At 43.3% G+C, this 25,438-nt stretch overlaps 1 long non-coding RNA gene across 1 annotated transcript in view; it reads left to right on the forward strand.

Annotated features, from left to right (window-relative positions):
• The window catches only part of LOC142494569 (uncharacterized), a 130,886-nt gene that overhangs the window by 102,460 nt on the left and 2,988 nt on the right, over nt 1–25,438 (forward strand). The window lies entirely within an intron of this gene.

Genomic DNA, 25,438 nt, shown 5'->3' on the forward strand with positions numbered 1-25,438 from the left:
AGATATTTATTGTGATATACCGGTATATCATTCTCACAATAAATGTCTTAATATCATTATGGTGGATTTTTGTTACTGCCTAAACCTTGTGTTATTTAGCACAATGTTACATTTGCATTGCCCACCAAGCATTTTTAAGAACTGCATTTCATAATTTTATTTAATTATAAAATATTATTACATATAATTTTTTTATAAAATGTTTTACCAGGAAGTAATACATTGAGAGTTACCTCTCGTTTTCAAGTATGTCCTGGGCATAGAGTTAAGATGACAAATAATACATGGATACAAATACAATTACATAAGTTAACAGGGTATACATTATATACAAGAGATTGCATGCACAGATATAGATAATATATATTATAGGCGTACAGCATGTAACAGTTACAGACCAGATTAAAATGTGCGACAGCTTTAGTTTTGAAAGAACTTAGACTGGTGATGGCTATGAGAGTCTCCGGTAGATTGTTCCAGTTTTGGGGTGCACGGTAAGAGAAGGAGGAGCAGCCGGATACTTTGCTGAACCTTGGGACCATGAACAGTATTTTGGAGTCAGATCTCAGATGATAAGTACTGCATGTGGTAAGGGTGAGGAGCTTGTTCAGATAGACGGGTAGCTTGCCCAGAAAGTATTTGAAGGCAAGACAGGAAACATGAACTATGTGCCTAGACTCGAGTGATGACCAATCTAGTTCTTTGAGCATTTCGGAGTGATGTGTTTTGTAGTTGCATTGGAGAACAAAACGGAATATTGAATTGCAGAGGGTGTCAAGAAAGCTACGGTGGGTTTGGGGTGTCGAGCCGTATACTATGTCCCCATAGTCGATAATTTGCATTAACATCTGCTGTGCAATATGCTTTCTGACCAGCAGACTTAGGGAGGATTTGTTCCTGTAAAGTACACCTAGTTTGGCATAGGTTTTGGATGTCAATGTGCATCCCGAATGTTAAATGGGAGTCAAAACATATGCCGAAGTATTTAAAACGTGTAACAGGAGTTAGGGTTGTATTAGCGTTGGTTCTGATCTGGAGCTTAGTCATTGGAAGCTTTAGAAATGTAGCCTTGGTCCCAAAAACCATTGTTACAGTTTTGTCAGTGTTTAAAAACAGTTTGTTTTGGGAAATCGAATTTTCACGTCTCAAAAAGTCAGATTGAAGTATGTGTTCAAGGTCAGAGAGGCTAGGGCTGTGTGCATATAAGGTTGTGTCATCTGCATACATGTGTATTGAGGCTCCCTTACAAGCTGTAGGAAGATCAATGATGAACACTGAGAAGAGTAGGGGCCCCAGAACAGAGCTTTCAGGGACACCACAGGTGATATCCAAGGGGTTGGAGTAGAGCCTGAGATGGACACATGTTGGGATCTACCTGACTGATAGGAATGAAACCACCTGGGCAAAACTGACCGGTTCACACCCCTTCAACACCAAGGCCATTTGACCCCTCAAATTTGCCTCACCGCCAGCAACAGCAGCGCAGCTTCCTTCAAAAATCCTAAAAACCCATATAGAGTGGTGTGAAAAAGAAAGTACACCCTCTTTGAATTCTATGGTTTTACATATCAGGACATAGTAACAATCATCTGTTCCTTAGCAGGTCTTAAAATGAGGTAAATACAACCTCAGATGAACAACAACACCATGACATATAACACTGTATCATGATTTATTTAACAAAAATAAAGCCAAAATGGAGAAGCCATGTGTGAAAAACGAAGTATACCTTATGATTCAATAGCTTGTAGAACCACCTTTTGCAGCAATAACTTGAAGTAATTGTTTTCCTTATGACTTTATCAGTCTCTCACATCGTTGTGGAGAAATTTTGGCCCACTCTTCTTTACAACGTTGCTTCAGTTCATTGAGATTTGTGGACATTTGTTTATGCACAGCTCTCTTAAGGTCCGGCCACAGCATTTCAATCAGGTTGAGGTCTGGACTTTGACTGGGCCATTGCAACACCTTGATTCTTTTCTTTTTCAGCCATTCTATTGTAGATTTGCTGGTGTGCTTGGGATCATTGTTCTTTTGCATAACCCAATTTTGGCCAAGCTCTAGCTGTCAGACAGATGGCCTCACATTTGACTCTAGAATACTTTGGTATACAGAGGAGTTCATGGTCGACTCAATGACAGCAAGGTTCCCAGGTCCTGTGGCTGCAAAACAAGCCCAAATCATCACACCTCCACCACCGTGCTTGACAGTTGATATGAGGTGTTTGTGCTGATATGCTGTGTTTGGTTTTATGGCCAAACATCTCCACTTTGGTCTCGTCTGTCCAAAGGACATTGTTCCAGAAGTTTTTTGGTTAGTTCAGATGCAACTTTGCAAACCTAAGCCGTGCTGCCATGTTCTTTTTAGAGAGGAGGCTTTCTCCTTGCAACCCTTCCAAACAAACCATACTTGTTCAGTCTTTTTCTAATTGTACTGTCATGAACTTTAACATTTAACATGCTAACTGAGGCCTGTAGAGTCTGAGATGTAACTCTTGGGTTTTTTACAATTTCTCTGAGCATTGCACGGTCTGACCTATGGGTGAATTTGCTGGTATGTCCACTTCTGGGAAGATTGGCAACTGTCTTGAATGTTTTCCACTTTTGAATAATCTTCCTCACTGTAGAATTATGGACTTTAAATTGTTTGGAAATGGCCTTATAACCCTTCCCAGATTGATGGGCAGCAACAATTGCTTCTCTAAGATCATTGCTGATGTCTTTCCTCCTTGGCATTGTGCTCCAGACCAGCAAACTGCTAAGACTTCAGCTTTTATAGAGGTGGTCACACTTGCTGATCAATTAATCAAGGGCATTTGATTAGCAGCACCTGTCTGCTACTTAGCATCTTAATTCCTATGGAGGCAATAAGGGTGTACTTCGTTTTTCACACATAGCTTCTCCATTTTGGCTTTATTTTTGTTAAATAAATCATGACACGGTGTAATATGTCCTGTGTTGTTGTTCATCTGAGGTTGTATTTACCTAATTTTAAGACCTGCTAAGGAACAGATGATTGTTATTATGTCCTGATATGTAAAACCATGGAATTCAAAGAGTGTACTTTATTTTTCACACAACTGTAAACTAAACCTAACTATTCTGAACCAGAGAACTCAATTCTTCTGATAAAGACCAGACCACCGAACCAGCCGAGGCACTCTCTCGGAACATACCAAACCCACCACTGGGAATATTACCATCAACCAGACCACATCCCAACTGGTCGCGTTCATTCCTAGCACATTTAACCCAGATCATTACCCCCACGTGCAGGACCCGAATAATCGGCCTCCCTCCACCTACTCTCCCACTCACTGCTTTGTCGATTTAATGGTCAAGCCAACAAGATATCTCGTCCACTCTCACCGGAGTCGTCGCCTGTCCAAGAAGACTCCTTCCCTGCGCTGCCCCCTTAGGACTCTTACCTTCCTAAAGCAACTACATGCAGTATGACCTTCATCTCCGCAAGACAAGCACTCATGCTTGAAGTGGCATGATATCCCCTATTTAGATTCGCCTTCCTTAAACACCCAACATATTGCCTGCCTAAGCGCAGCCAACTGTCCTGATGGCCCTGTGCTGCCGGCCAGTCCTTGAATAGGAGATAGATTGTGTGGGGTCATCTTTGAAAACCAGAAGTCCATGTCCCATGCTTTCTAATTTCCATGTGCTCCCTAAAATCCTCCTCGTACTTCAACCAAGCAACCCCACCGTACTCCTTATACGCTTCCCAAATAGTGTCCAGGTACAAAAAGTAGAGATGAGCAAACCAGTCAAATTCTGTTTCACTGAATTTTCCCGGCTTTCCCTTCACAATCCGTCCATGTGTTAAAATCCACTGACGGATTGTTCCAACTTTAATCCATGCTGATTATTTAAAATCCCACTATGTAGCTCGGTTATACAGACTTAAAATAACCCTCCGGCTGGTCTAATCCAATGTAAACACATTCCACGGAATACGTTTATTTCTAATCCATCATCATATTGTAAGAAAAAAAGTATGAAAGATTAATCCGCTGTAGGAAATAAAAATGTAAAAAAACAGGTCATTACCCCCCACGTGCAGGATGTATTTGAAGTATAGGCAATGGGAGACATAGCTGGTGTTTGTGGACGAATTTGGGAATATAATCGTGGTTGTCTATGTTGCGGTGCAGGTGGTGTTGGCCTGGGGCATCGACATCACCATCATCACCACAACAACTAGAACCACGACTGGTCAATTGTCGTAGTGATGATAACGTCTGTGTAACAGAGTGTGGTGTTGTTGTTGTTGATGCTGAGGAGGAGGAAGGAAATATCAATGTATGGAATGTTGTTGATGATGATGGTGGCTTCTGTTTATTAAATAATGAATATACAGGTTTTTGTTATTATTGTTATATTACCTCATGTATTGATCGCTTTACTGGTCATTGAATCTGTATTTTCACAATCATGAAGAACGATTACAGTATCATCAATTTTATGTGAAGCATATCATCATCATTGCCCATAGCACTACCACCATGACCAGTACACTTAAATCAGTCCTTAGCAGCATCAGCAACATCCTCATCACCAGAATCTTCATTCATAAGTGATGTTTGAACCGATGAATCATCAATAACACCCCCCTGCTCCTCAAACTCATAAATTCCTTGTGATTGAATTTATGACTCTCCCTGTTCAACATCTGACTGTTTTAACAGCTCTTCAGAGTCTAGTAACATCAATGTTAGAACTTGTTCAGCATTAATTGCTTTTTTGGACTGACAAGAAGTATAACCTTTTGAAAAGGACAATAGTGGGCTTGTTGTTGGCACTGGCAGCAGTAACAGGCACAGCAGAAGCTGGCGTTGGTGTCAGTGGTGGTGAGGGGGGCCCTGTTTTTTTCCCAGCAGAACTGACAGTTTTATTAACATTCTCAATAGTACATATGCTTCAACACATTATCAATTTTAGTTTCAAGAGTACTACCTAGGGATAAGGACATACAGTTGCCAGCTGACTTAAACTTTCTCCTTCAGTTCATTTTTTATATCTCTACTTAACTGGAAGTTAATTATCTCCTAGAGACAGAGGGGTGGGAGGGGTAGTGGGCCTTCTGCAGTGAGATTGTTGTGATTCATTGACTGTGTCATTATTGTCCCATTTGCTGTGACTGTTTTGATGACTTTGCATACAGTACCTAGTAGTAGCAGGATCATCACCACCAACAGCACCAACTTTAACTAACTTACCTTTATCAGATTCATTACCACCACTACTACCACCACAATGACCTCGACCAAAAGTACATCCACCTCCTCTTCCCTCGCCTCCACTTTACAAATATTTATTCAAAAGACTGTAACTGGTATTTCTACTATTAGACATTTTGATGTAATTATTTTACTTCACTTGTGTTATATACAGAGTTATATGATTATGCAATGGCAGCCAGTGACTGGTGCTGTTGTTGTTTATTTTTCTGTTGCTGCACAATGGACGGCACACTAGGTGCAATGAGAGAATGATATAGAAACTCAATATGGGACCAGTTTAGTTTATCATATTGATTATCCCAAAAATTAAGAGCCCAAACTGTTCTGGAAGCTTAATAATTATTCACAGAAATATCAATAATAATAATTCTGTCTATATATTCCAGTTAATATACTACAATCCCAGTAACATGTGCAGCATGAAGGCCAAAGGCCGAGCCCACTTAAATGAAAGTCCAGTTAATAACAGCATGTTAATGCCTGGTTGTTGTTGTTTAATGGTTCAGCGAGGTCCTAAGCTTTAAAGCAGCACCCTGTAACGCGTAGCTCACCACAAATGAAGCGCGACTGTGGTGCTGAGGTAGGGAATTGGTTAACGCCGACCCACAGCCACGCGGGCGCGCCTAGGATGTAAAGTGGTCATTCAAGCCAGGTCAGGGTTATAGATTGGAGAAAAGTATAAGTACTTGCCAGGTCTGGAGTGGAGAGTCGCGGATCGTCGGAGTGCGTAGCCAAGTTCGGGATTGGAGAGTAGCGGATTGTCGGGGTACGTAGCCAGGTTCAGGATAGTAGAGTATCAGATCGTTGGAGTACTTAGCCAAGGTCAGGACTGGAGAATGGTCATGCGTAGCTGGATCAAGAGAGGAGAGGTGCGGAATCCAAGAGACAAGCAGGGTCAGGCAACAAGAGGTTAAACAAGCAAGCCAAGGTCACAGGAACTGGAATGCAGCAAGGCACAGCATCACACTAGACTATGCTCAGCAAAGACTGAATGCAGCAGGAAGGTCAATAAAGGAGGAGCCTCCAATAGCCAGCCAGGACGGAACCAGGAAGAAGACCACCATAAGCTGTTGATGCACGGAGGTATGCCCTAGGATACAGCCTAATCAGGGATGGAGGCGGTACCGCCGGTCCTGTCTATCACCAGAGCGGGGGCGGGGCTTGGAACACGCATCAGCGTGGGAGGCTGGACGAACGGACCTGTCGTGCGTCAGAGCGGGGGGCGGAGACAGAATCCGTGGACGTGGAATCAGACTGCCCAAGATCCGCGCGCGTAATGGGACCACGAGACCGCGCATCCTGAGTGTTCGTCACGGAAGGGTTGTTGAGGTGAGGAGACGGTCTGCGACTGCCAAGATGGCGAATCCTCACACACCCTTTGTCGCCAATACTACAAGTAGAGAATGATAGAAAATCAAGCTGGAGTACAGCACTGGATATATGCTCCCCTCTGCATAGGACAAGTGTGCTAAGGGTTAACATTTGCTTGCACTATGTGGAACATCAACCCCACCCACTGGAATGTTAATGAGTCAAGAGGACAAAGGACTTTGAATTCACAGCTGCATTCTATCTGAACTCCTTCAGTGTACATCTGCATCGCCCCAAAGTCGGACAGCCTTTGGTGCAGCCTAACGGCAGCTAAAGGGTGTGAGCCTTTTGGTGATGTTAAAGCGTCTCTATTTCAATCTGAAACTCATCAGAACTTCTATCCCCGGTGCCCAATTTTCCAACTCTATCTGTCCATGAAATGTCTGTGAATTGACTGTATAACCTCTATTCTTTTAATGTAACCATGTATTGTTATAAACCTGTGCCCAGGAAATACTTGAAAACGAGAGGTAACTCTCAATGTATTAGTTCCGGGTAATACATTTTTTATAAATAAATATTATCTCTGTCCTTGCAAGAAAAAAACATCAGTTACAATTTAACTGTTCTGGTAGTAGGTTAATGCCTGGTTGTAAATGGTTCTGCAAAAACTATTATTAAGTATGTTATTTATAAATGTTTATGATATAATACTACAGCAGCAACACACAGCCTAACCAACTCACAGCTAAACACTCCAACAAATGGCTTCAGTTTGAGGCTACATCTCTATTTATTCTCATACACGGCTCCTCATTCGTGGATCGCAGATTACGGTTTTTGGTTCAAATTATTATTCCATCATGTGGATTGCCAGTGCTAGACAAAAAATGGTGGATTAGCATTTTTGAGATTGATCTGCGGCAATCCCAAGACTAAAGGAACTGGCAAATACGTGTTGGAGCCGGGAAAAAAATGTTCTCAAACATCTTTGGAACCTGTTTCTTCCCCTTTTTCTTCTCCTTACTATCCCTTCTCTTAACCACCTTCTCCAAAAAATTCCTCAGCATTAACCGATAGAAGTATTGTGGGGAGCGCAGGATCAGATATATAGAAAAGATAAAAGAAAAGCATAGATATGCAATATCATTCAATAGGTAGCAATGTGCAATAGTTACAGGGATGCAGTTAGGGCAAGTGTAATGGAGGAAAAATATTATTCATATTATTCACACGGCCATGTGAGAGCAAAAAAGCCCTGAATGGTTTCTTTAAGTAATGGGAGGTAGATGTACTGTATGTTCTCACAGTCTCAAATGTTGTCTCCCAGTGTAGAACAATATACACGGAAAATGTATATTTAAAAGAATGTTGATACATTTGTTAGAACACACAGAACACCTACAAGCTCAAATTGAACCCCCAAAAAAAGCTCACTCCATGGCATCTCCAACTATCAGCGGAACTTGCCTGCATGCAGTGTGATTGTGACAAATCTATTACAGATTGCTTTTCCTGGTAATGTACAGGTTAATAAGAGCTTCAATCAGACTTAGAACTTTTGCAACTTATATTGACAGATTTATTATAAATCATTCTTCCTGGCAATGCACAGGTTATTAAGAATTTATATTAGTGTAGGGACCCTTGAAACGTGGTCTGCCATGAAGTTTGGCTCAAGGGCTTACAACAATTTGGCCAAAATGTTAAACTAAAAGACCATTTTATTTATTAGTTATTTATACATGTATATTTAGGCACTGTACCATATATAAGTTTTTCTGGATGTGCACTGAGCTTTGTCTGTGTTTTATGTTATGTCTCTGGTTTTAAATATATATTGCCATGCTCAGTAGCACTCCTCTGTGAAACTTATATGCTTATATATATGTTGTGGGTATTTTGGGGGTTCAATTTGAGCTTGTAGGTGTTCTGTATGTTTTATAATTCTTGTTCAGCTAGTCTTGGCTATTTTGGAGGGTGGCAACCTCCTATCCAATTGAAGCTCACTCCCTCCCACATTTAAATGGTTAAAAGCTCACTCCATGGCATCTCCAACTATCAGGGGAACTTGCCTGCATGCAGTGTGATTGTGACAAATCTATTACAGAGTGCTTTTCCTGGTAATGTACAGGTTAATAAGAGCTTCAATCAGACTTAGAACTTTTGCAACTTATATTGACAGATTTATTATAAATCATTCTTCCTGGCAATGCACAGGTTATTAAGAATTTATATGAGTGTAGGGACCCTTGAAACGTGGTCTGCCGTGAAGTTTGGCTCAAGGGCTTACAACAATTTGGCCAAAATGTTAAACTAAAAGACCATTTTATTTATTAGTTATTTATACATGTATATTTAGGCACTGTACCGTATATAAGTTTTTCTGGATGTGCACTGAGCTTTGTCTGTGTTTTATGTTATGTCTCTGGTTTTAAATTTATTAGAACACATAGTAACAATGCACACACATATAGTGCTAGCTCCAATGAAGACATAATTGCCACTCCACTGTAAAAGTCTGGACCCTGCCCCTGTTGTAATCTTCCTCATCCCCACTAAATCTCTTGGGTGAAGACCTTGCCAATGGACTGATTGACTAGGCCCATGCTGGGGGCCCTCCTTTCTTGTGGCCTGCTGGGGCCTCTGTCTTCATGGGGCCTACTTGGATCTGCCTCTGCCTTCTTCTGCCTCTCTGTGGTGTTCTGGATTCCCCTTCCCCATATAGGTTACGAAGACCCCCACCTCCATGAGCATCTTAAGCTCTCTAACTTCCAGGGGCCTGTATGTGGGGCTTACTGCCATGCGCCTGCTCCTTTCCACCTCCTGGCACCTGCTGGGAGTTCTGCTGAGGCCTAGCTCAACCCCTCCCCTCCACTAGAGGCCCTTTTGGCTGGTGCAATGCTATGTGACGCTATCGGGGGCTGAGGCGTCTGGAAGGTGGGATCACTGATGGGCCAGAAGCTCTTCTACCACCATCTGCACAGGTGACATTGAAGGGAGTGCTTGCAGCAGCAGCACTTACCCGTGCCCAGGCCGAACTCTCCGCCAGCATCTGATAGGGGTGCAGAACTGATGCAGGAGTTCACTGAATATAACTGATCCCCGAGGATAGAATATCCCTGAGGATAGTGAAGGAACCTTTTGGGGAGATGTTCAGAGGGTGAGAGAAATAAGCCATGGGACAATAACCTAGCTCTTCCTCATCTTCCTTTATTAGCTTCAGCAGAAATAACAAAAGATGGTATAGGCCATATCATAATATTCTAGCTTGCAAAGTACAGCAAGCTACACAGGACAGAAAATACACATCACACTTGTCACGTTAAGCTCCAATGAAGTACTAGTGTCCCGCTTTGCTCCGCCTCTTTTTGATCATCAAAGATCAGCGGTAACCCAAGAGAAGAAGGAATATGTATTAATGCATAGAGAATAGTTTTTTGGCACAATTGATCTTTTTTTTCTTTATTGCTTGTAGTCCCATGTTGGGGACTATCAAGTTGACACCTTGGACATCCCTTTTCAACGGATTTTTTTAAGCCATCAGGATTGCCAGATCCATTGAGAGGGCTTCAAATGGGAGAAGGAGTGGCTCAGTGAGTAAAGACACTACGCGGCACTGGGTTTGAGGCAGTCATCTGCAAGTAGGAACCTGGTTCAATTCCCAGTGTTGGCTCTTTGTGACCTTGGACAAGTCCCTTTATCTCCCTGTGCCTCAGGCACCAAAAATAGATTTTAAGCTCCATGGGGCAGGGGCTGTTACTGTAAAGCGCTATGTAAAACTAGCAGCGCTATGTAAGAACAAACAATTATTATTATATATAAGGTAACAGGCCTTCATGAATGTTACCCCATCCCCCATTCCTTAAAGAATACAGAAGTGTGGTTTATATATTGCGCCACATGATGTAGTAGGCACCACTAGGCGCTAATCCTCCCAGCCATACACTACATGGACTGTTGAAGGCATTCCGGACATTATCCGTGATGATTATTTGTAAAGACTCCATAGGGCACATAAACTGACCGAGCACCATTTCACCCCTGGACTGTATTTGAAAAGATAGTGACAGCTTTTTACATTTAGCCCAAAAACGATTCTTCGAACCTCGCTATAATATATATCCAAGGATTTCTAGTTCTTTTGCCTTAAGTACTTGAGTAAAGAAATGAAAGACATGAGGTTTCCATACCGTATGACAAGTATTTTGAACCACGTCACTGGCAGAGGGGCGTGGAACACGTTCCTTGGTAATGCTTTGCAGGGCCCTCTGGCATGGTAGTGGTTGAACGAGCATTGCAAATATTTTTTTACAGCTCTTTACGTTCAGTATGTGTGTAGCCATGGCTGGTACTGGCTATCTTTCTGCCCCTCCCCGTCACATAAGTCCTGATAGCTGCTGGTTGTGGCAGGCTATCATCTTGGGTTTTCCCCCTCAGGCAGCCTTCCTGAGTGACAGGGGTGGAGGTGAAACTTGGTCTGTGTGCAGCCAATCCGGGTGCAGACCTTGTGCCCTCCCCCTCTGTACTAGGGAGGAGGCATGACAAACTACCGTCAGTCTGAGTCTCTCCCGGCTGGGATTGAGACCTGCTCTCAGCCCCTTAGCGGGTTGAGGAGAATAGGTCCAACAGACTGCAAGGCCTCAATTCTGAGAAGAGGCCAAGCACCATCCAGAGGCCTGAGATCCCATACTGAGAAATGTATTCGCTGTAATAATACCTGCAGTGGATGAAATAAAAGGATCCTGTTTTAAATACCCCTGCCTAAGTTACAGTCTATTGGGTAGGGGTAGGAATGATGACTTTCACAGTGGAGACTGTCTCCAGCCACGCTGGTACCTGCTGTGAACTGAGACGTTGCACCAGATAGGAAGAACACAGCCTGAAGACATCTAAAAGTCTGACCTGTTTCCCCATACCAACGCAGACCCTCAGCATCTCCTGGAACCTAACAGGTATGAACAAAACAAGAAAAAACACAAAAGCGCACCAAGATGAGAGATAGATATTGTATTAACAACAAATAATAAAATTAGTAACTTATAAAATTTCTTTAATAATCCCCGATCTGGTGTCTATCACAGGAGTAGGGCATCACATAGGAAATATGAAGGGTAATCTCAGTTCTGAGAGATCAGACCTGCGCGCTGGGGCTGTCTCTGTTTCCTCTCCTGTCCTCCACGTGTGGTAGCGTGGTGCAGAGTGTAGCACACATGTGCAGGAACCGGGGCCTTCAATAGGTGTCCTTAGGATGCCTGTCCGTTTTTGATAGCATAAAAACGATCGGAAAAAAGCAGGAACGGTACACTTGAGTGTGTACTGATGGTGGGTAATAAAACCGCCAGCCACAACAGTCGCAGTTACTAATTTTATTATTTGTTGTTAATACAATATCTATCTCTCATCTTGGTGCGCTTTTGTGTTTTTTCTTGTTTTGCTGATATTGGTATCACCATCGGGGTTCCGGTGGAGACCACATTTGGAGGTGGGGGAGACACCTCATAAACACAGAAGCAGCAAGAGAACTGAGAGGGACCAACAATCCAAGCTTAAAGAGCCAGAGCGCGGACTGAACTTTTCATAACAGGTATGAACCACCACATCACCGGTAGCAAAGGCCAGATCTCCCAGAAGGGTAGGGGGGGGGGGAGCAGCGCTACATGTGCAAATTATGGAAACAAAATATCTATTTATAAAATATTTTACTAGTAGTAAATGATGTATCACAGTTTCCCAGGTGCAAAAGTGGGGCAAACCTGGAGCACAAAAAGTGCACATTGAGTCCAATCGGATTTTTTCCTTTTTTAAATTTGGTGCCTTTTTATGCACCACTTTTGCAGACGGGAGACTTTGATCCATCAGCTCCATTGAGTGTCACCGTTCATTTTCAAGTGTGTCATGGGACAATAATCAAACAAGGGCAATAGTTACAAACTTGGACAGCGTATGCAATGCTTCAAGTAATGAGAACATGAGAAGTGAGTTTTGGCCTACAGTATGTGTAAGGTTGGAAGCGCCTTTAAAGTGTCAAGAAAAGAAGCAATTTTGTACTTTAAGAGATGCAGAAGCATTATCAGAGAATTGAAAAGTTCAGAATCCTTGGCTTTGATCCTCCGGTAAATAGCAGGGATGCTGTAATTAGGCCGAGCTGCTCTTTCAGCTGCTGCTTTACATCTGCTGTAAAATGCTCCCTTGTTGGGTTACCTGGAACTCAGCTTCTCGGGGCACTTGTGCCAGCCAGCAAGCCTATGGATGGCTGCCAGTCTCTGACAGGAGCTACTTGGCAGCTTATCAGCTATGGTCCCCAGCAAACAGACCAGTGAGCAGCTTTTAACCTCTTTAACTCAGGTGTAATCGTGTGATAGTAAAGGGAACCACCTCACCATTCTGGGACATCATGTCAATTTCCTAATGGAAATTGAGCGGGGAGTGACACATGACCATTGATAGTGTTAGTCATTTCAACATGCCGGACCACTAATGACCACAGTGAAGTGGTTTAAATGAAACAAAACTGCATTTAAACTTTAAAAAAATAAATACTTCAAAATACTTTCTGTGTGATTGTTTTTCTATTTTTAAGAAGAAACTATAAAGAATTAATAACCAATACCTGCCAACAAACTTCAAGTCAACGTGATGTGATAATGAAGATCTAATCTGGTCTTTCTTCAGATCCTACTTTGTTACACCAGGTCAGCAAAGGGGGATGCAAAAACAGGACTTGATCTTTATCGCACTGTTGACATTCCATGCATTGCCAGCCTCTCTGGCACTGAGGGGGTTAACCAGTTTGTTCACGTTGGTCTTTCATATGACCGTGCCTTTGAATCTGGCAACATTGTACCCTGAAATGTTTCCGATAGTGTCTTATCTTTGTCCTGTCCCCTGTCGAGTGAGTGAGCAAGCAGGATTGACGTTAAATAACACCCATTTTAGTAGTCCCTCTTGTAAATTAAAACAATGAAACATTTCTAGACTATCAAATGTTAACAGATATATATCGGGAGGAGGCTCTAAGACAAACTTTCAGCATCCCTATCCAACATTACATGCCAGCAGAACCCCCTGCTCATTACTGGAGACTATATCCAAATTTCGGCCAAAATCTCGGCGGAGTGACGTCAGCGGGCTAGTCTCGCGAGACCAGAGGATCAACCAGGAAGTCACGGAGAAGGGCTGCAGGCAGAGGAGAACCAGCACGTCGCTTCTTAATGTTCCACGTGAAGGATTCATACAGCAACTCCAGGCAGCAGGACGGAGAGGATTATAATATCCTACATGCTTGTTTACATCTGCTACTTTGTAAGTAGAAATCTACTTTTGCGCATATATTTTAACTAAACATACTTCACTATATTTTGTTTCTCATAATTTCATTTCAGAATCATTGGCAAACCATACTCCCATTCTACTTATGCTCACATTTATTATACAGTTAACAGTCATTTGCGCCGTTGTTTCCCCCCTTTCCCCATATATATGCTATTGTGTGTAGCTGAACATTAGGCAGCAACTGTTATTATTTTGGATGTAAATTGTATCTTTTTGCGCACTTAGTATTCTATAGTAGATATATATATTTGTCTGTTTTTAAGGCTCTAATCCCCTATATTTAATCTATTGAACACATCACTTTCATAAGTTTGCCTTGTGTGTGACTGCATCTTTAACTGTGGGACTCCCAGAGGCAATACAGCATGGGAGAGCCAGTTCTAGGTTTAAAAACATTTAATATTTTGCTATACATCGTAAGTCTGTGCTTTTTTAGCCCTTTTTTTATCCCTTCCATTATCTCCAGGGTCTTTCATTCTATAGATTTTATGCACGTGCTAGAGAATACTAAACACTGCAATGGTTGACCTATATCAGGGGTAGCCAACTCCAGTCCTCAAGGGCCACCAACAGGTCAGGTTTTCAGGATATCCCTGCTACTGCACAGGTGGCTCAATCAGTGGCTCAGTCTGCTAGGGTTGCCAGGTGACTTCTCCAAAAATACTGGACACAATGGTGAAAGGTGCGACACACTTGAGACAAACACACCCACCCCTCTCACGCCTCTCCATGCTGTTTCCTCCTCTCCTTGGAGCCACCCTCATGCTCCTGACACCTCCTCCTGATTGACTGCATTACTCAGCAGCAGCCAATCAGTGTGGAGGAAGCTGCCCAGCCCCCTATCAACAGCCCTACTCTCCCTGCTCTGGGAAATCCTGCAGCCCCTCTAGCTGGTCAGGTCACTATCAAGAGAGCTAATACCGGACACATACATGTCTCTAATAATTTACTGGACAGTGTCCAAATACAGGACAGCCACATTCAAAACTGGACACCATGAAACCCTACTCTTGGCCTATACCATCACTACAGTTGAGATCTCATGTGTGTGTCCACATCAATCTTGCCTCTATTTTATTTTTTAATCTCTGTGTAACTCACTCTAACATCTCTTCACGGAATTCCTGCCCCATAACTTTATCAAGCGGAACCCATTCCCTGTATCTTTTATTGCGAGAGCTCGCTCTTCAACAAAGTATTTCGGGAGCCACGCTATCACCCTCCTTCTAATCAGGTCTGCTTTGACTAGTGCACTTACACTTACTGCTATCACCCTCTCTGCCTCTTCATTGGCATTTCCACTGATAAACCTAAAGCTCTTTCCATGGTCTATTTATGTTCCACCGCAACGCTCAAATAGAAAAGCCCTTCAGAGCCTGGATTCCTTTGTGACAACATTTGCCTTTATGTCTGGAATTCCTACCTCATCTGAAGACCCGACCTTGTATTGACATTGTGTATTCTTGTACCCAACAATGTTTGCACTTAATTTTGCAAAGCTCCAAGTACATTAAAAGTGCAAGCTATATAAGAATAAAGTAATACAAACACAATACGCTTGGCTGTCTGCCTACATATTCCTTTCTGTCTGCCTGCGGCCGTCTCCATAAGCCACCTATTTTTTGATTATATAATCTATTAACAAGCCTCCTTACATTGATTCTTACCTTTTGTACCTGTTGCAGTTCAGAGAAGTCTTGCTGTATTTGTTTGGCTTTTTTTTATGTTAGAAAAGAAAATGTTATTCAGGGTTTGCCGTGTCTGGGAGATATTAAGGGAGCTATGTAACAAGCCTTGCGAATGGCTTTTTGCCATTAAATTGATACCACTGCCACAATTCTGCAAATGGTGATAGTGCAAATCCAGTAATGTAGCACGGAAAGTTCCATTGAGCTTGTAGGGCGTTGCGTGTGATAGCACCAGTTCAGGGAGAGGGCGTGGCTCAGTGAGTAACGACACTGACTTGCACTGAGTTTGAAGCAGAGGAACCTGGTTCAATTCCTTGTGTTGGTTCCTTGTCACCTTGAATAAGCCACTTTATCTTCCTGTGCCTCAGTCACCAAAAACATAGATTGTAAGCTCCACAGGGCAGGGACCTGTGCCTGCAAAATGTCTCTGTAAAGCACTACGTAAAACTAGCAGCTCTATACAAGAAAATGTTATTATTATTATTCATCGCTGTTCCATGTTACAGACTAAGGGCCTTTATGTGTATATGATGCAATATAATGTGAAGCTGTCTTCCCATTGATTAGGAAGATTTAAGCCCTATTTAAATTAATAGATCTTGGGTCATATTTACAAAGTGGCGCTAGCCCATATGACATCTTTCACCCCATTTGTTTGGAAATGTCTTATGAAGAAGCACTGTTTCCTAAATACTGTTTGTGCCATTATATCTTCTAGAGCATGGTGTGGCCAACTCCAGTCCTCAAGAGTGACCAACAGGTCAAGTTTTAAGCATATCCCTGCTTCAGCACAGGTGGCTCAGTCATTATGACTGAAGCAGGTCTCGAGCGAGTTTGCCATGTTATCGGAGCTTTCTGAATAGCTTCACATGCAAACTCGCTCGAGAAGTGCCCAAAACTGTCGATAACTCACTTATCAAAGCTACTACAAAAGGCACCTACTCTATAGTGGAAATATAAATTATCTGTGGAAAAGTGCAATTTTGCTATTCTTTTGCTCATTTTCAAGCATCGTGGAATTTTGTGACTTTGAGAAGCACTATATGCTAAGGCCGTGTTCATACTGCATTGCCCCAAAGGCGGACAGCCTGATGGGGCTCCCCAAGAGTTGCTCCCATCTGCACAGGACCAGCGTGCTAAGGATTAACATTTGCTTGTACTTTGTGGAACGTCAACCCTACCCACTGGAATGTTAATGAGCCAAGAGGACACAAATAACTTTGTATTCGCAGCTGCATTGAAAATCAACCACCCCAGTGTACATCTGTGTTGCCCAAAAGGCGGACAGCCTTTTGCGCAGCCGAAGGGCAGCCAAAGGGTATGAGCCGTTTGCTGCCGTTCGGCTGCTGTTTGGTGATGTTAAAGTGATGGTAAAGCTGCTCTATTTCAATCGGAAAATCACAAGCACTTTATCCCCTGTACCCAATTTTCCAACTCTATCTGTCCATGAAATGTCTGTGAATTGACTGTATAAACCTGCTCTTTTAATGTAACCATGTATTTTTATAACTCTGTGCCAAGGACATACTTGAAAACGAGAGGTTACTCTCAATGTATTACTTCCTGGTAAAACATTTTTATAAATAAATAAATAAAATGCTGAGTGGATCGCTCACACGGTGTGATCAAACACATTGAGGTCTTTGCTCACGTCCGTAGTGCGTGCGTGTGCACGTGAGCATCGGCGTGGCTGTTTTTTCGGGAAACAACGGGTTTTGTCTTTGTCTCGTGACGGCCGGGTCATGTGAGTGGTGAGGGCGAACCGGTTCCGGGATGTTATTGGCCACGCCTCCCCGTCGCAAGGATCTGTAGTCCACAGATCTCTCAGCTGACAGGTACGTGCGCGGGCATGCGCTCCGTCGCGCTCGCATGCACCATGGACTCGGCCTAAGAGATACTGGGGAAAAGCAGGGTTGCAGAACTGTCTAAGGCCGTGCTTATAGTGCCGGCGATGGCGACGCAACGTCGCCTGAGAACAAATGCATTGCCGCCACGTGTGCCTATAGTGCGCGCAACGGCGACAATGCGACAGAACGACGTCGCCGTCGCGAAAACTGGTAGCCGGCAAAATTTGATTTTTCAAGGGCTGTAGCCTCATGTGACGGCCCTTGAACCAATCAAATGGCCGGTGGCGACGGCGACGGCGACGGGTGACGTCACCCGTCGTGTCGCCATCACCATCGACGGCACTATAGGTGCGGCCTTAGACATGTGAATGTGCTCACAAGTGGTATTTTATTTGCTGTACATTGTACGGTAGAGGATCATTGTTACTTTTTTGACCACCGTTATTTTGGGGAAATTTAAAAAAAAATCTGTACAAATGATTTTGCTAAATACTTTTGGACACATTCGCACAGTTCATGTAGAAGGCATTTCATTTATTGCAACCTTAATAGATGTTGGCTAGTGGGACTAAACTTTTGCTTTGGCCACTGAACACTGCATGGTTTTGGCCTCTAAGGGACAGAAAAGCTTTTTCGGATTTAAGAAGCAGGCTGAGAAATCCTTATGATCCTGACAAATCACTAGTTATTAAAGAGAAAGGGGAGCAGAGGGCTTAGGTAGGCTGTGCGGATAGAGGGAAGCAGGGATTTAGGAAACATCTGAGAAAGCTAAACTATTTTACCACCTCAACTAAGTTGAAAGTTATCTATTTATTCCTCTGTGCATTCACCTTGTCTGTGTTGGAGAGACTTCAACATATTGCAAATAAGCTTAAAAGGGCAGATCTCCCAAAAAAGAGAAAACAACACAATGAAAAGATTCTACTCTACATTTCTTTCTTCACCCCATTCAAAATCAGAAACTAAGTGGCTATATATATATATATATATATATATATATATATATATATATATATATATATATATATATAGTGTTTTGAAGCAAAAGATGACACTGTGTGTCCATTTGCATGTCATTTCCCAGAATTCCTTGCTGCAGTGGAAGTGCTGTGTGCTTGGTGATAATGGTGAAAGGCGGGGTTGCAGACCTGTCTAAGGCCTCGGCCATGTTACCTGCTTGCTGGCGGAAGCGCGCTGACGCGTGCTCCCGCTCAGCACTGAGCCCCTACAGCCGCAATTAGAGCAGCTTTAGTAGGGGCTCACCTATGCTTCCGCAAGTGCGCGGAAGCATAGGTCTTAGGGGAATTTAAAATTCCCCCGCTTGCCGGCGCGACAGGCCGGTCACGTGAGCGGTTCACCCAATGAGGGCGAACCAGCTCCGTGACATCACTGGCCTGCCCCCGGCCTGTGACGTGCCCGCCCCCTGACAGCGCGTGCGGTAAGCATCCGCAAGGCCAGGGAAAGCACCCGCTTTCCCTGAGCCTCAGCACGCCTCAGCGAGCAAGCAGGCAGCCTGGCTGAGGCCTCAGACATGCAAATGGGCATACAGGAATATTTCCATTTGCTATATATATATATATATATACAGTGGTTGACAAATCACCAAAAAATCTACTCGCCACACAAAAAAATCTACTCGCCACCTAGTACCAAACGTGTGCTGCTTGGGCCAATATTTACTCGCCCGGGGGTTAAATCCACTCGCCCGGGGCGAGCAAATGTATAGGTTTGTCGAACACTGTATATATATATATATATATATATATATATATATATATATATATATATATATATATAGTGCTTTTTTGTGTGCCGTATCAGTACTTTTTTTCACCCCAAGTTCTGCACTGGCTGGGGGGGGGGGGGTGGTTAGGGGGGCCTGTGGAAATCTAGTACTGGGTCCCGGGAAAGATGTCTGCGGCCCTGAGAACCAGCACCATTTTTTTTCTACAAAAAAGCACTGTATACAGTATATTTGTATATTTTCATTATTATGTCAATGTGAAGAAAATGGGATCAAGATGCTACAAGTTTACAGTCAGACATTAATTAAAAATACCAAGACTCATTGTAGTCTTGTTACAGGCATCGCAATATTAAACACAGAAGCAGAGAAAGAATGTCACAAAAACATTTACAATTGCCAATTACCATGCAATGACAAACTAAAATCTGGTTTGAAAGTTGCAGGATGTGTTAAATTCACTGAACATTCTCCTAGTACTAGTACAGACTAGAGATGTGTGAAACGATCCAAAATGTGCAATTTGTAGCTTTTTGTTACAACTTTCGCTTCCTTTCATCAAGCCTCAAAAGGCTAATAATGTTGCAAACTTAGTCTTAGGTTTTGCAATATTGTACGCTTTCAGTTAACTATCTATAGGTAGTGTGCAAAACATGATGTGTGGGTCCTATTTATACTTCCAGCATTAAGCAAATGTAGCTATTTTAAAGAAATTTGTAAGCAAATCAACTGATTTTGCAAATTAGCATATTAAGCAAAATTGCAATGAACATTGACTTAATACTTGACGAATCAATTGCAAACTCTAACAAGGTCCCCATTTCTTTCACAGCGGAAAAAGGTCAAAGTTTGCTTAGTTCACAACTTTAGGCGAAAGGTTTTAAACATCTCTACTACAGACGAAAGGTAGGGACCAACTGTGTCAGGACAACATGGAGCCTGACCTCAGATCTTCTCAGGAGCTTCTGGGGTATCAACTCCAACACAAGATGAACCATTTCCCCCAAACCCCTTTCTTGCCTGCCCCTAACCCAATAAAGACACAATACAACTTCTTTGGGGGATAAGTCCACAGCTTTTTATTGGCAACAACCAACAAAGGGAAAACCAATGAGCATGCCAGGGTCGACTGATCCGCTCCCCATCCCACTGATGTTTTGGCTCCAGAAGCCGAAGTGGTCCCCCCACCATAGCCCGTCTCTGACCGATTAATAAAGTATTATTATTATTTATTATTATTATTAAGAGGAACGCTACAGGCTAGCTGACCCAAACAAGCCTGGAGCCCTTCCCCAGCTCAGGTCTCGAACACTTAGGACGAGATTCGCATGAGTCTAACATAACCTTACAGACCTGCCTGGCAAAACTCTTTGATAAAGTCGCAAGACGAAACGCGTCAGAGAATTGTCTCTCATGTTTTTTAATCGGGCTTCCATGCCATAATAAAGTTTTTTCACCGCACGTTGCCTCCAGCCTGATATCATCAAGCAGTGCTCAGAGTCCCCTCACCTACCTTCTGCATTCAGCCGTTGGGACGGACGCACGCGACGGAGCAGCTGAGCTTTCTCCCCACAGCAGCACACCGGCATCAGGGCAGCTATGTGAGTACAGACACTCTCTGCCGAGAAGACCCGCTGGGATCGCGAGACCCGCCAAAGAAGGGACCGCCGGGTGGGACCAACACACCGGTCAGGTTAGAGGTTTCCCCCCCTACAGTGGTATGCCTACAGTGTTTTAGATTTTGCTGCTAATACATGATGGATTTATCGTTCTATTGGGGATAGGAAACCCTGCTCACAGATTACTTTATATCCTGGACCCATCAATTGAGTATGCATATAAGCCTTCACAGATGTTATTTTAGAGCACCCAATTAGGGATGGGTTTCCCTTACTAGTCTAGCTGACCCAAACAAGCCTGGAGCCCTTCCCCAGCTCAGGTCTCGAAAACTTAGGACGAGATTCGCATGAGCCTAACATAACCTTACAGACCTGCCTGGCAAAATACCTTTCCCCGTAGACCGCAGCTGTGATAAAGTAGCAAAGCAATACCCCAACATTTCAAAATGCCACCCCATTATCCAGATATCCATGATATCAACATTTTACTGTTATATAGTTTAAAAAGGCAATCCACAGCCACGGTTTTTTTCTTCTTTTTTAATTTTTTTTTAAATACTGTATTAAAGCCCGTTAATTTCAACTCTGGAGACCCCCTGCTTCCGGACATACTTGCCTCCGAAGGGGGTGCTGGTATCTCCTGCAGTTTAAAGCCCCTGGTCACATGGGCCAATAGGAAGCCGCACCGGATGACATCACGGCTTATTATTGGCCCACAGGACCCGGGAGCTTTTCCATAACGTGAACCCTGGAGTGGCTACCGGCACCCACAATGGACGTAAGTATGTCTGGAAGCAGGGGGTCCCCGGAGCTGAAATTAATTGGCTTCAATCCCATATTTAAAAAAAAAAATAAGAAAAGAACCCCAGCTTGGATTGTCTTTTCAATCTAAATAACAGTAAAATGTTCACTGAAAGGTTTTGTTAATTTGAGACTTTTTCTAAATATTGCAAAATCGCTTACAAAGAGAATTGGGACTAATTAATACACCTGTAGTGTTTAGGCTTCATTACTATATAAACAAGCTGCATAGATATTATACGGTGCTTAAATATTGTACAACATTGTAAAATGGGAAGGAAAATACAGTCATGTGCAAATACTGTAGCATTATGATGGCAGTTCACTAAAAGGTAATACAGGGAGATCCCTGCATAGAGAGTCTTACATATTATTAGCACCGTGTATACCAAAATAATGGGCCATTATTAAAAGAGTTTTAACATCATGTAAATCAACGAGAAAAACATTGCACACAGGCAACATTTTCTTACACCTATTTGTTAAGTATTTAGTAAATGAGTTTTATTTATTTATTTATTTATAAAATATTTTACCAGGAAGTAATACATTGAGAGTTACCTCTCGTTTTCAAGTATGTCCTGGGCACAGAGTAAAACAAATAATACATGGTTACAAGTACAGTTACATAAATGAACAAGGTATACATTATATACAAGACATTGCGTGCACAGTTAAAGAAAATATATATTATGAGCGTATGAAACAGTTACAGACCAGATTAAAGTGTGAGACAGCCTTAGATTTGAAAGAACTTAAGCTGGTGGTGGATATGAGAGTCTCTGGTAGGTTGTTCCAGTTTTGGGGTGCACGGAAGGAGAAGGAGGAACGTCCGGATACTTTGTTGAGCCTTGGGACCATGAATAGTCTTTTGGAGTCTGATCTCAGGTGATAGGTGCTGCATGTGGTATGGGTGAGGAGCTTGTTCAGGTAGCTGGGTAGCTTCCCCAGAAAGTATTTGAGGGTGAGACAGGAAAGGTGAACTTTGCGCCTAGACTCTAGTGATGACCAATCTAGTTCTTTGAGCATTTCGCAGTGATGTGTGTTGTAGTTGCATTGGAGAACAAAACGACAAATTGAATTGTAGAGGGTGTCAAGTTTGCTACGGTGGGTTTGAGGAGCCGAGCCATATACTATGTCTCCATAGTCAATAATTGGCATTAGCATCTGCTGTGCGATACGCTTTCTGACCAGGAGACTTAGGGAGGATTTGTTCCTGTAAAGTACCCCTAGTTTGGCATAGGTCTTGGTTGTCAGGGTATCAATGTGCATCCCGAATGTTAAGTGGGAGTCAAACCATAAGCCCAGGTATTTAAAACTAGTGACAGGTGTTAGGGTGGTGTTAGCGTTGGTTCTAATCAGGAGCTCAGTCACTGGAAGCTTTACAAATTTAGTCTTGGTCCCAAATACCATTGTTACAGTCTTGTCAGTGTTTAAAAACAGTTTGTTTTGGGAAATCCAGTTTTCGAGTCTCAAAAAGTCAGACTGAAGTATGTGTTGAAGGTCAGAGAGGCTATGGCTGTGTGCATATAGGATTGTGTCATCTGCGTACATGTGTATTGAGGCTTCCTTACAAGCTGTGGGAAGATCATTAATGAACACTGAGAAGAGTGGGGGCCCCAGAACAGAGCCTTGCGGGACACCACAGGTGATATCCATGGGGTTGGAGTTAGACCCTGAGATGGACACATGTTGGGATCTTCCTGATAGGTAGGACTGAAACCAGTTTAAAGCATGTTTCCCTATTCCAGAGCTCTGGAGTTTGTTAAGCAGGATAACATGATCAACTGTGTCAAAAGCCTTTGCAAAATCTAGGAATACTGCACCAGTGAGTTGTCCCCATTCCATTCCACACTGGATTTCATTGCAAACTTTTAGCAGGGTAGTTACGGTGGAGTGTTTGGGACGAAACCCAGACTGGAATTGGCTAGGGAAATTTGTCTTGGTGTAGAAATCGCTTAATTGGGAGTGGACACATTTTTCCATAACTTTGGATAGAATTGGGAGAAGTGAGATTGGCCTGTAGTTTGAGACAGTGTTTTTGTCCCCACTTTTGAAGATTGGGACAACTCTGGCAGTTTTCCAGGTCTTAGGGATATGGCCTGCAGACAGGATAGAGTTGACTATGGACGCAATTGGTTTGGCAATGGCTGGGGCACCAAGTCGTAGGAACCTACAGTAGCGACATACTTTATTAAAGTAAATGCCGGCGGCATGCCGGGATCTACCCCAGCTGCCGCCAGTCAGAAACGCGCGCCGCCGCGTTTCCCCCACGCACCCCCCCTCCACATCGCGCGCAATTACCCCCCCAAAGACACCCCGAACCCGGCTTCTACTCTGCCCCTCTGCTTCCCCGCACCCCCGCTTACCTAGATTTGAACTCCAGGGGTGTCGGGGAAGCCTGGGGAAGCCGGGGAAGACGGGGAAGCCGGGCGCGCTTGTGACCGTGACGTCACAGTGCGCCGCCACGCGCCGCGGCTACCCGCTTCCCAGCCTCATACAGCCAGCGGCATTTGCTCGAATAAGAGCTGCCGCTGCTGTAGATTGTAGTAAGTCGGGTCCACATTGGCTGCTTAGTTTTAGTTTGAGGAGCGCTTGTGTAATCTCCTCTTCAGATACTGGGCTAAATTGAAAATTGTGGGCAGTGTTGGGAGGGGGTGGGACTGTAGGGATACTCCCAGGATGAGATTCATGTTTGGGGTTTGTGCTGCGTTTCGCTAATAAGTTAGTGGCACACCCCACAAAGTAATCATTGAATGCATTTGCAATGTCAGTGGGGTTTGTCAGAGTAATATCCCCCTTAGTGATATTACTTGGTTGTTGATGGTTAGGAGGCTGGAATATATTGTTGATAACCTTCCAGAAGTTAGCTGGGTTTGATGTATTTTGGTGGAGATTGTCAGAGTAATATTGTGCTTTTGCATGCCTTGTTTGCCTTGTGCACATGTTCCGCAGGCATCTGTAGTGATTGAGATCCTTGGTAGTGCCAGTTACTTTGTAGCTTTTCCACAAGGTATAGTGCTATAAGGTCAGTTGTAACCTATGGAAGGTGGGCCCCCTGTACCCTTATTTTGCGTAGTGGAGTATGGGTATCGCAGAGTTTTAAGAACTCGGATTGGAAATAGTCGAGTGCAGAATCGGGGTTGGGAATTAAATCGAATCTGTGCCATGGGCAGTTGGTAAGGTCATCCAGAAACTGTTGTGGGTTAAAGTTTTTAAATGTTCTAGTGAGGAGAACTTTAGGGCTTGATTGGGGCGGTTTAATTTTCCTTACACAGTACACTATTGCATGGTCACTGAAAATGTAGGAAGGATGCCAGAGGATTGGATTCTGCTGGGGTTTGAGGAGAGAATCCAGTCTAGCAAGGAATGGTTATGCGATTTCAGGTTTATCCGTGTGGGTTGGGAAATGAGTTGTGATAGGTTAAGTGACTTGAGTTGTATCTGGATTTTGTGGTTTTTAGGGTCAAGCCAATTGAAGTTGAAATCCCCTAGAACTAGCAGCTCACTCTTCTCATTCAGAGAGGAAATGGAGCAAAGAAATTGGGTGATATCAGTCAGGGATTGTAGAGGGGCTTTAGGGGGGCGGTAGATGCCAGCGAGTAAGATGGGCTTAGAAAAGGGGAGGCAGATTTTGCCAACTAGAGTTTCAAAAGAATGTGGGCTTGGTGGGCAATTTAACAGTGTAAATTGTAAGGTGTCTGCAATATAAAATAACACCCCTCCTCCTCTCTTTGACATATCTCTCCTAATAATGGAGTATCCCTGAATGGCAATATGTGCATCAGGGGTTTTAGGGGATAGCCATGTTTCTGTAAGAATGATGGCTTTGGGTTTATGCA

This window comes from Ascaphus truei, chromosome 5, assembly GCF_040206685.1.
Source record: "Ascaphus truei isolate aAscTru1 chromosome 5, aAscTru1.hap1, whole genome shotgun sequence".
Classification (NCBI taxonomy): Eukaryota; Metazoa; Chordata; class Amphibia; order Anura; family Ascaphidae; genus Ascaphus; species Ascaphus truei.